Consider the following 11,167-nt stretch of genomic DNA (forward strand, 5'->3'; position numbering starts at 1 on the left):
TTAGAAAACATTGGTAAAATATTATATTGTCATTTAAAGAATTATAGATTTACATCTTTTGAACGCAATCAACTTGCCAGATTTAAAAATAACCTTACTGGGAAATCACACTTTGCAATAATCTGAGCACTGTGCCCAGAAAAATACGGCGTTGCGATACAGACTAGACGTCATGTTGGGGAGATCTAAAATCGAAAATACTATGTAAATAATCCATTACCTTTGATTCTCTTCATCAGATGTCACTTCCAGGTATCACAGGTCCATAACGAATGTAGTTTTGTTCAAAAAAGCTCATCATTTATGTCCAAAAATCTCCGTCTCGTTAGCACATGATGTAAGCCAGCCGGACTTCTCGTCATGAACGAGGGGGAAAAAATATATTTCCGTTCGTTCAAACATGTCAAACGTTGTATAGCATAAATCATTAGGGCCTTTTTTAACCAGAACATGAATAATATTCAAGGTGGACGAATGCATAGTCTTTTATAACGTATTGGAACGAGGGGTACCCAACATGAAGTAGCGCGCCAGGTGTCTAATGGGACATCACCGTTCCATGGCTCTTGTTCGGTCAGATCTCCCTCCAGAAGACTCAAAACACTTTGTAAAGGCTGGTGACATCTAGTGGAAGCAATAGGAAGTGCCAAAATATTCCTAAACCCCTGTGTTTTTCAATGGGATAGGTTTAAAGTCAATACAACACATCAGGTATCCACTTCCTGTCAGAAAATGTCTCAGGGTTTTGCCTGCCAAATGAGTTCTGTTATACTCACAGACACCATTCAAACAGTTTTGGAAACTTTAGAGTGTTTTCTATCCATATATAATAAGTATATGCATATTCTAGTTACTGGGTAGGATTAGTAACCAGATTAAATCGGGTACATTTTTTTTTATCCAGACGTGCAAATGCTGCCCCTAGACCCAACAGGTACGGCACCTCATGTTTGTACATGTGGTATTTTCCACCACAAACTGTAGTTGCTGTATAAACCCATGATTGAAATCAATGAAAGTTAGGCATTGCAAGGCAGGGCCATGTGTCGATCCCATCGAGACATTTAACAAATGTGTTGTCAGGCTGAGTGGTCTAAAGTGCTTGATTAAGTGTGTGGAGGTGTCGGTTCAAATCCCATCATTGAGGTTGCCCTTGGTAAAGCTTTTCTTCAATACCTGAATCTTATCAGTCGCTCTAGGAGTGTGCAGGGATTCTATATTCATGTGGGGCCATGCAAGAGAAGAAATAAAAAAAACATTTGCGAAGAGGTTGGTTTTCCAATCTACACATGTAGTTCATCGCCTTCACCACTCAGATACCAAGTTCTGTGCTCTTGCGGTGGCAGTCGGCCATCTTACCAATGTTTGCGTAAGTCAAAATCTTACAGTGCCATAAAAAAAGTCATATTTTTTTGGTTGCTCGATGAGGATGGGATTCGAACCCATGCATGCAGAGCACAATGGATTAGCAGTCCATCGCCTTAACCACTCGGCCACCTCATCCGTTTGTACACATGTGGTATTTTCCACCACAAACTGTAGTTGCTGTATGTAAACCCATGATTGAAATCGATGAAAGTTAGGCATTGCAACGGCAGGGCCATGTGTCGATCCCATCGAGACATTTAACAAATGTGTTGTCAGGCTGAGTGGTCTAAAGTGCTTGATTAAGTGTGTGGAGGTGTCGGTTCAAATCCCACCGTTGAGGTTGCCCTTGGTAAAGCTTTTCTTCAATACCTGAATCTTATCAGTCGCTCTAGGAGTGTGCAGGGATTCTATATTCATGTGGGGCCATGCAAGAGAAGAAATAAAAAAACATTTGCGAAGAGGTTGGTTTTCCAATCTACACATGTAGTTCATCGCCTTCACCACTCAGATACCAAGTTCTGTGCTCTTGCGGTGGCAGTCGGCCATCTTACCAATGTTTGCGTAAGTCAAAATCTTACAGTGCCATGAAAAAGGTCTTATTTTTTTGGTTGCTCGATGAGGATGGGATTCGAACCCATGCATGCAGGGCACAATGGATTAGCAGTCCATCGCCTTAACCACTCGGCCACCTCTTCCATTTGTTCACATGTGGTATTTTCCACCACAAACTGTAGTTTCTGTATGTAAACCCATGATTGAAATCGATGAAAGTTAGGCATTGCAACGGCAGGGCCATGTGTCCATCCCATCGAGACATTTAACAAATGTGTTGTCAGGCTGAGTGGTCTAAAGTGCTTGATTAAGTGTGTGGAGGTGTCGGTTCAAATCCCATCATTGAGGTTGCCCTTGGTAAAGCTTTTCTTCAATACCTGAATCTTATCAGTCGCTCTAGGAGTGTGCAGGGATTCTATATTCATGTGGGGCCATGCAAGAGAAGAAATAAAAAAAACATTTGCGAAGAGGTTGGTTTTCCAATCTACACATGTAGTTCATCGCCTTCACCACTCAGATACCAAGTTCTGTGCTCTTGCGGTGGCAGTCGGCCATCTTACCAATGTTTGCGTAAGTCAAAATCTTACAGTGCCATAAAAAAGGTCTTATTTTTTTGGTTGCTCGATGAGGATGGGATTCAAACACATGAATGCAGGGCACAATGGATTAGCAGTCCATCGCCTTAACCACTCGGCCACCTCATCCGTTTGTACACACGTGATATTTTCAACCACAAACTGTAGTTGCTGTATGTAAACCCATGATTGAAAACGATGAAAGTTAGGCATTGCAACGGCAGGGCCATGTGTCGATCCCATCGAGACATTTAACAAATGTGTTGTCAGGCTGAGTGGTCTAAAGTGCTTGATTAAGTGTGTGGAGGTGTCGGTTCAAATCCCACCGTTGAGGTTGCCCTTGGTAAAGCTTTTCTTCAATACCTGAATCTTATCAGTCGCTCTAGGAGTGTGCAGGGATTCTATATTCATGTGGGGCCATGCAAGAGAAGAAATAAAAAAAACATTTGCGAAGAGGTTGGTTTTCCAATCTACACATGTAGTTCATCGCCTTCACCACTCAGATACCAAGTTCTGTGCTCTTGCGGTGGCAGTCGGCCATCTTTCCAATGTTTGCGTAAGTCAAAATCTTACAGTGCCATAAAAAAGGTCTTATTTTTTTGGTTGCTCGATGAGGATGGGATTCAAACACATGAATGCAGGGCACAATGGATTAGCAGTCCATCGCCTTAACCACTCGGCCACCTCATCCGTTTGTACACACGTGGTATTTTCCACCACAAACTGTAGTTGCTGTATGTAAACCCATGATTGAAATCGATGAAAGTTAGGCATTGCAACGGCAGGGCCATGTGTCGATCCCATCGAGACATTTAACAAATGTGTTGTCAGGCTGAGTGGTCTAAAGTGCTTGATTAAGTGTGTGGAGGTGTCGGTTCAAATCCCACCGTTGAGGTTGCCCTTGGTAAAGCTTTTCTTCAATACCTGAATCTTATCAGTCGCTCTAGGAGTGTGCAGGGATTCTATATTCATGTGGGGCCATGCAAGAGAAGAAATAAAAAAAACATTTGCGAAGAGGTTGGTTTTCCAATCTACACATGTAGTTCATCGCCTTCACCACTCAGATACCAAGTTCTGTGCTCTTGCGGTGGCAGTCGGCCATCTTACCAATGTTTGCGTAAGTCAAAATCTTACAGTGCCATAAAAAAGGTCTTATTTTTTTGGTTGCTCGATGAGGATGGGATTCAAACACATGCATGCAGGGCACAATGGATTAGCAGTCCATCGCCTTAACCACTCGGCCACCTCATCCGTTTGTACACACGTGGTATTTTCCACCACAAACTGTAGTTGCTGTATGTAAACCCATGATTGAAATCGATGAAAGTTAGGCATTGCAACGGCAGGGCCATGTGTCGATCCCATCGAGACATTTAACAAATGTGTTGTCAGGCTGAGTGGTCTAAAGTGCTTGATTAAGTGTGTGGAGGTGTTGGTTCAAATCCCACCGTTGAGGTTGCCCTTGGTAAAGCTATTCTTCAATACCTGAATCTTATCAGTCGCTCTAGGAGTGTGCAGGGATTCTATATTCATGTGGGGCCATGCAAGAGAAGAAATAAAAAAACATTTGCGAAGAGGTTGGTTTTCCAATCTACACATGTAGTTCATCGCCTTCACCACTCAGATACCAAGTTCTGTGCTCTTGCGGTGGCAGTCGGCCATCTTACCAATGTTTGCGTAAGTCAAAATCTTACAGTGCCATAAAAAAAGGTCTTATTTTTTTGGTTGCTCGATGAGGATGGGATTCGAACCCATGCATGCAGAGCACAATGGATTAGCAGTCCATCGCCTTAACCACTCGGCCACCTCATCCGTTTGTACACACGTGGTATTTTCCACCACAAACTGTAGTTGCTGTATGTAAACCCATGATTGAAATCGATGAAAGTTAGGCATTGCAACGGCAGGGCCATGTGTCGATCCCATCGAGACATTTAACAAATGTGTTGTCAGGCTGAGTGGTCTAAAGTGCTTGATTAAGTGTGTGGAGGTGTCGGTTCAAATCCCATCGTTGAGGTTGCCCTTGGTAAAGCTATTCTTCAATACCTGAATCTTATCAGTCGCTCTAGGAGTGTGCAGGGATTCTATATTCATGTGGGGCCATGCAAGAGAAGAAATAAAAAAAACATTTGCGAAGAGGTTGGTTTTCCAATCTACACATGTAGTTCATCGCCTTCACCACTCAGATACCAAGTTCTGTGCTCTTGCGGTGGCAGTCGGCCATCTTACCAATGTTTGCGTAAGTCAAAATCTTACAGTGCCATAAAAAGGTCTTATTTTTTTGGTTGCTCGATGAGGATGGGATTCAAACACATGAATGCAGGGCACAATGGATTAGCAGTCCATCGCCTTAACCACTCGGCCACCTCATCCGTTTGTACACACGTGGTATTTTCCACCACAAACTGTAGTTTCTGTATGTAAACCCATGATTGAAATCGATGAAAGTTAGGCATTGCAACGGCAGGGCCATGTGTCGATCCCATCGAGACATTTAACAAATGTGTTGTCAGGCTGAGTGGTCTAAAGTGCTTGATTAAGTGTGTGGAGGTGTCGGTTCAAATCCCACCGTTGAGGTTGCCCTTGGTAAAGCTTTTCTTCAATACCTGAATCTTATCAGTCGCTCTAGGAGTGTGCAGGGATTCTATATTCATGTGGGGCCATGCAAGAGAAGAAATAAAAAAAACATTTGCGAAGAGGTTGGTTTTCCAATCTACACATGTAGTTCATCGCCTTCACCACTCAGATACCAAGTTCTGTGCTCTTGCGGTGGCAGTCGGCCATCTTACCAATGTTTGCGTAAGTCAAAATCTTACAGTGCCATAAAAAAGGTCTTATTTTTTTGGTTGCTCGATGAGGATGGGATTCGAACCCATGCATGCAGAGCACAATGGATTAGCAGTCCATCGCCTTAACCACTCGGCCACCTCATCCGTTTGTACACATGTGGTATTTTCACCCACAAACTGTAGTTGCTGTATGTAAACCCATGATTGAAATCGATGAAAGTTAGGCATTGCAACGGCAGGGCCATGTGTCGATCCCATCGAGACATTTAACAAATGTGTTGTCAGGCTGAGTGGTCTAAAGTGCTTGATTAAGTGTGTGGAGGTGTTGGTTCAAATCCCACCGTTGAGGTTGCCCTTGGTAAAGCTATTCTTCAATACCTGAATCTTATCAGTCGCTCTAGGAGTGTGCAGGGATTCTATATTCATGTGGGGCCATGCAAGAGAAGAAATAAAAAAAACATTTGCGAAGAGGTTGGTTTTCCAATCTACACATGTAGTTCATCGCCTTCACCACTCAGATACCAAGTTCTGTGCTCTTGCGGTGGCAGTCGGCCATCTTACCAATGTTTGCGTAAGTCAAAATCTTACAGTGCCATAAAAAGGTCTTATTTTTTTGGTTGCTCGATGAGGATGGGATTCAAACACATGAATGCAGGGCACAATGGATTAGCAGTCCATCGCCTTAACCACTCGGCCACCTCATCCGTTTGTACACACGTGATATTTTCCACCACAAACTGTAGTTTCTGTATGTAAACCCATGATTGAAATCGATGAAAGTTAGGCATTGCAACGGCAGGGCCATGTGTCGATCCCATCGAGACATTTAACAAATGTGTTGTCAGGCTGAGTGGTCTAAAGTGCTTGATTAAGTGTGTGGAGGTGTTGGTTCAAATCCCACCGTTGAGGTTGCCCTTGGTAAAGCTATTCTTCAATACCTGAATCTTATCAGTCGCTCTAGGAGTGTGCAGGGATTCTATATTCATGTGGGGCCATGCAAGAGAAGAAATAAAAAAAACATTTGCGAAGAGGTTGGTTTTCCAATCTACACATGTAGTTCATCGCCTTCACCACTCAGATACCAAGTTCTGTGCTCTTGCGGTGGCAGTCGGCCATCTTACCAATGTTTGCGTAAGTCAAAATCTTACAGTGCCATAAAAAAGGTCTTATTTTTTTGGTTGCTCGATGAGGATGGGATTCAAACACATGAATGCAGGGCACAATGGATTAGCAGTCCATCGCCTTAACCACTCGGCCACCTCATCCGTTTGTACACACGTGGTATTTTCCACCACAAACTGTAGTTGCTGTATGTAAACCCATGATTGAAATCGATGAAAGTTAGGCATTGCAACGGCAGGGCCATGTGTCGATCCCATCGAGACATTTAACAAATGTGTTGTCAGGCTGAGTGGTCTAAAGTGCTTGATTAAGTGTGTGGAGGTGTCGGTTCAAATCCCACCGTTGAGGTTGCCCTTGGTAAAGCTATTCTTCAATACCTGAATCTTATCAGTCGCTCTAGGAGTGTGCAGGGATTCTATATTCATGTGGGGCCATGCAAGAGAAGAAATAAAAAAACATTTGCGAAGAGGTTGGTTTTCCAATCTACACATGTAGTTCATCGCCTTCACCACTCAGATACCAAGTTCTGTGCTCTTGCGGTGGCAGTCGGCCATCTTACCAATGTTTGCGTAAGTCAAAATCTTACAGTGCCATAAAAAGGTCTTATTTTTTTGGTTGCTCGATGAGGATGGGATTCAAACACATGAATGCAGGGCACAATGGATTAGTAGTCCATCGCTTTAACCACTCGGCCACCTCATCCGTTTGTACGGACGTGGTATTTTCCACCACAAACTGTAGTTGCTGTATGTAAACCCATGATTGAAATCGATGAAAGTTAGGCATTGCAACGGCAGGGCCATGTGTCGATCCCATCGAGACATTTAACAAATGTGTTGTCAGGCTGAGTGGTCTAAAGTGCTTGATTAAGTGTGTGGAGGTGTCGGTTCAAATCCCATCGTTGAGGTTGCCCTTGGTAAAGCTTTTCTTCAATACCTGAATCTTATCAGTCGCTCTAGGAGTGTGCAGGGATTCTATATTCATGTGGGGCCATGCAAGAGAAGAAATAAAAAAACATTTGCGAAGAGGTTGGTTTTCCAATCTACACATGTAGTTCATCGCCTTCACCACTCAGATACCAAGTTCTGTGCTCTTGCGGTGGCAGTCGGCCATCTTACCAATGTTTGCGTAAGTCAAAATCTTACAGTGCCATAAAAAAGGTCTTATTTTTTTGGTTGCTCGATGAGGATGGGATTCGAACACATGCATGCAGGGCACAATGGATTAGCAGTCCATCGCCTTAACCACTCGGCCACCTCATCCGTTTGTACACATGTGGTATTTTCCACCACAAACTGTAGTTGCTGTATGTAAACCCATGATTGAAATCGATGAAAGTTAGGCATTGCAACGGCAGGGCCATGTGTCGATCCCATCGAGACATTTAACAAATGTGTTGTCAGGCTGAGTGGTCTAAAGTGCTTGATTAAGTGTGTGGAGGTGTTGGTTCAAATCCCATCGTTGAGGTTGCCCTTGGTAAAGCTATTCTTCAATACCTGAATCTTATCAGTCGCTCTAGGAGTGTGCAGGGATTCTATATTCATGTGGGGCCATGCAAGAGAAGAAATAAAAAAACATTTGCGAAGAGGTTGGTTTTCCAATCTACACATGTAGTTCATCGCCTTCACCACTCAGATACCAAGTTCTGTGCTCTTGCGGTGGCAGTCGGCCATCTTACCAATGTTTGCGTAAGTCAAAATCTTACAGTGCCATAAAAAAGGTCTTATTTTTTGGTTGCTCGATGAGGATGGGATTCGAACACATGCATGCAGGGCACAATGGATTAGCAGTCCATCGCCTTAACCACTCGGCCACCTCATCCGTTTGTACACATGTGGCATTTTCCACCACAAACTGTAGTTGCTGTATGTAAACCCATGATTGAAATCGATGAAAGTTAGGCATTGCAACGGCAGGGCCATGTGTCGATCCCATCGAGACATTTAACAAATGTGTTGTCAGGCTGAGTGGTCTAAAGTGCTTGATTAAGTGTGTGGAGGTGTTGGTTCAAATCCCATCGTTGAGGTTGCCCTTGGTAAAGCTATTCTTCAATACCTGAATCTTATCAGTCGCTCTAGGAGTGTGCAGGGATTCTATATTCATGTGGGGCCATGCAAGAGAAGAAATAAAAAAACATTTGCGAAGAGGTTGGTTTTCCAATCTACACATGTAGTTCATCGCCTTCACCACTCAGATACCAAGTTCTGTGCTCTTGCGGTGGCAGTCGGCCATCTTACCAATGTTTGCGTAAGTCAAAATCTTACAGTGCCATAAAAAGGTCTTATTTTTTTGGTTGCTCGATGAGGATGGGATTCGAACACATGCATGCAGGGCACAATGGATTAGCAGTCCATCGCCTTAACCACTCGGCCACCTCATCCGTTTGTACACACGTGGTATTTTCCACCACAAACTGTAGTTTCTGTATGTAAACCCATGATTGAAATCGATGAAAGTTAGGCATTGCAACGGCAGGGCCATGTGTCCATCCCATCGAGACATTTAACAAATGTGTTGTCAGGCTGAGTGGTCTAAAGTGCTTGATTAAGTGTGTGGAGGTGTCGGTTCAAATCCCACCGTTGAGGTTGCCCTTGGTAAAGCTATTCTTCAATACCTGAATCTTATCAGTCGCTCTAGGAGTGTGCAGGGATTCTATATTCATGTGGGGCCATGCAAGAGAAGAAATAAAAAAAACATTTGCGAAGAGGTTGGTTTTCCAATCTACACATGTAGTTCATCGCCTTCACCACTCAGATACCAAGTTCTGTGCTCTTGCGGTGGCAGTCGGCCATCTTACCAATGTTTGCGTAAGTCAAAATCTTACAGTGCCATAAAAAAGGTCTTATTTTTTTGGTTGCTCGATGAGGATGGGATTCAAACACATGAATGCAGGGCACAATGGATTAGCAGTCCATCGCCTTAACCACTCGGCCACCTCATCCGTTTGTACACACGTGGTATTTTCCACCACAAACTGTAGTTGCTGTATGTAAACCCATGATTGAAATCGATGAAAGTTAGGCATTGCAACGGCAGGGCCATGTGTCGATCCCATCGAGACATTTAACAAATGTGTTGTCAGGCTGAGTGGTCTAAAGTGCTTGATTAAGTGTGTGGAGGTGTTGGTTCAAATCCCACCGTTGAGGTTGCCCTTGGTAAAGCTATTCTTCAATACCTGAATCTTATCAGTCGCTCTAGGAGTGTGCAGGGATTCTATATTCATGTGGGGCCATGCAAGAGAAGAAATAAAAAAAACATTTGCGAAGAGGTTGGTTTTCCAATCTACACATGTAGTTCATCGCCTTCACCACTCAGATACCAAGTTCTGTGCTCTTGCGGTGGCAGTCGGCCATCTTACCAATGTTTGCGTAAGTCAAAATCTTACAGTGCCATAAAAAAGGTCTTATTTTTTTGGTTGCTCGATGAGGATGGGATTCGAACACATGAATGCAGGGCACAATGGATTAGCAGTCCATCGCCTTAACCACTCGGCCACCTCATCCGTTTGTACACACGTGGTATTTTCCACCACAAACTGTAGTTGCTGTATGTAAACCCATGATTGAAATCGATGAAAGTTAGGCATTGCAACGGCAGGGCCATGTGTCGATCCCATCGAGACATTTAACAAATGTGTTGTCAGGCTGAGTGGTCTAAAGTGCTTGATTAAGTGTGTGGAGGTGTTGGTTCAAATCCCATCGTTGAGGTTGCCCTTGGTAAAGCTATTCTTCAATACCTGAATCTTATCAGTCGCTCTAGGAGTGTGCAGGGATTCTATATTCATGTGGGGCCATGCAAGAGAAGAAATAAAAAAACATTTGCGAAGAGGTTGGTTTTCCAATCTACACATGTAGTTCATCGCCTTCACCACTCAGATACCAAGTTCTGTGCTCTTGCGGTGGCAGTCGGCCATCTTACCAATGTTTGCGTAAGTCAAAATCTTACAGTGCCATAAAAAAGTCTTATTTTTTTGGTTGCTCGATGAGGATGGGATTCGAACCCATGAATGCAGGGCACAATGGATTAGCAGTCCATCGCCTTAACCACTCGGCCACCTCATCCGTTTGTACACACGTGGTATTTTCCACCACAAACTGTAGTTGCTGTATGTAAACCCATGATTGAAATCGATGAAAGTTAGGCATTGCAACGGCAGGGCCATGTGTCGATCCCATCGAGACATTTAACAAATGTGTTGTCAGGCTGAGTGGTCTAAAGTGCTTGATTAAGTGTGTAGAGGTGTCGGTTCAAATCCCACCGTTGAGGTTGCCCTTGGTAAAGCTATTCTTCAATACCTGAATCTTATCAGTCGCTCTAGGAGTGTGCAGGGATTCTATATTCATGTGGGGCCATGCAAGAGAAGAAATAAAAAAACATTTGCGAAGAGGTTGGTTTTCCAATCTACACATGTAGTTCATCGCCTTCACCACTCAGATACCAAGTTCTGTGCTCTTGCGGTGGCAGTCGGCCATCTTACCAATGTTTGCGTAAGTCAAAATCTTACAGTGCCATAAAAAAGGTCTTATTTTTTGGTTGCTCGATGAGGATGGGATTCAAACCCATGAATGCAGAGCACAATGGATTAGCAGTCCATCGCCTTAACCACTCGGCCACCTCATCCGTTTGTACACACGTGGCATTTTTCACCACAAACTGTAGTTGCTGTATGTAAACCCATGATTGAAATCGATGAAAGTTAGGCATTGCAACCTGGAGGGCCATGTCCCATCCCTTCGAGACATTTAACCTGTTGGGTCTGGG

General features: G+C 43.7%; 9 non-coding genes across 9 annotated transcripts; all 9 read right to left on the bottom strand.

Annotated features, from left to right (window-relative positions):
* Positions 1–1,421: 1,421 nt before the first annotated feature.
* trnas-gcu (transfer RNA serine (anticodon GCU)) lies at positions 1,422–1,503 on the bottom strand. The gene has a single exon. It is a non-coding gene; the product is annotated as a tRNA-Ser (tRNA).
* Positions 1,504–1,981: 478 nt separating this feature from the next.
* Positions 1,982–2,063, bottom strand: trnas-gcu (transfer RNA serine (anticodon GCU)). The gene has a single exon. It is a non-coding gene; the product is annotated as a tRNA-Ser (tRNA).
* A 2,162-nt stretch (positions 2,064–4,225) lies between these two features.
* On the bottom strand, positions 4,226–4,307 carry trnas-gcu (transfer RNA serine (anticodon GCU)). Its single transcript has one exon. It is a non-coding gene; the product is annotated as a tRNA-Ser (tRNA).
* Positions 4,308–5,346: 1,039 nt separating this feature from the next.
* On the bottom strand, positions 5,347–5,428 carry trnas-gcu (transfer RNA serine (anticodon GCU)). Its single transcript has one exon. It is a non-coding gene; the product is annotated as a tRNA-Ser (tRNA).
* Positions 5,429–7,586: 2,158 nt separating this feature from the next.
* trnas-gcu (transfer RNA serine (anticodon GCU)) lies at positions 7,587–7,668 on the bottom strand. Its single transcript has one exon. It is a non-coding gene; the product is annotated as a tRNA-Ser (tRNA).
* A 477-nt stretch (positions 7,669–8,145) lies between these two features.
* trnas-gcu (transfer RNA serine (anticodon GCU)) lies at positions 8,146–8,227 on the bottom strand. Its single transcript has one exon. It is a non-coding gene; the product is annotated as a tRNA-Ser (tRNA).
* Positions 8,228–8,704: 477 nt separating this feature from the next.
* trnas-gcu (transfer RNA serine (anticodon GCU)) lies at positions 8,705–8,786 on the bottom strand. The gene has a single exon. It is a non-coding gene; the product is annotated as a tRNA-Ser (tRNA).
* Positions 8,787–10,385: 1,599 nt separating this feature from the next.
* On the bottom strand, positions 10,386–10,467 carry trnas-gcu (transfer RNA serine (anticodon GCU)). Its single transcript has one exon. It is a non-coding gene; the product is annotated as a tRNA-Ser (tRNA).
* A 477-nt stretch (positions 10,468–10,944) lies between these two features.
* On the bottom strand, positions 10,945–11,026 carry trnas-gcu (transfer RNA serine (anticodon GCU)). Its single transcript has one exon. It is a non-coding gene; the product is annotated as a tRNA-Ser (tRNA).
* Positions 11,027–11,167: the final 141 nt, after the last annotated feature.

Source organism: Salmo salar, unplaced genomic scaffold, assembly GCF_905237065.1.
Source record: "Salmo salar unplaced genomic scaffold, Ssal_v3.1, whole genome shotgun sequence".
Taxonomy (NCBI): domain Eukaryota; kingdom Metazoa; phylum Chordata; class Actinopteri; order Salmoniformes; family Salmonidae; genus Salmo; species Salmo salar.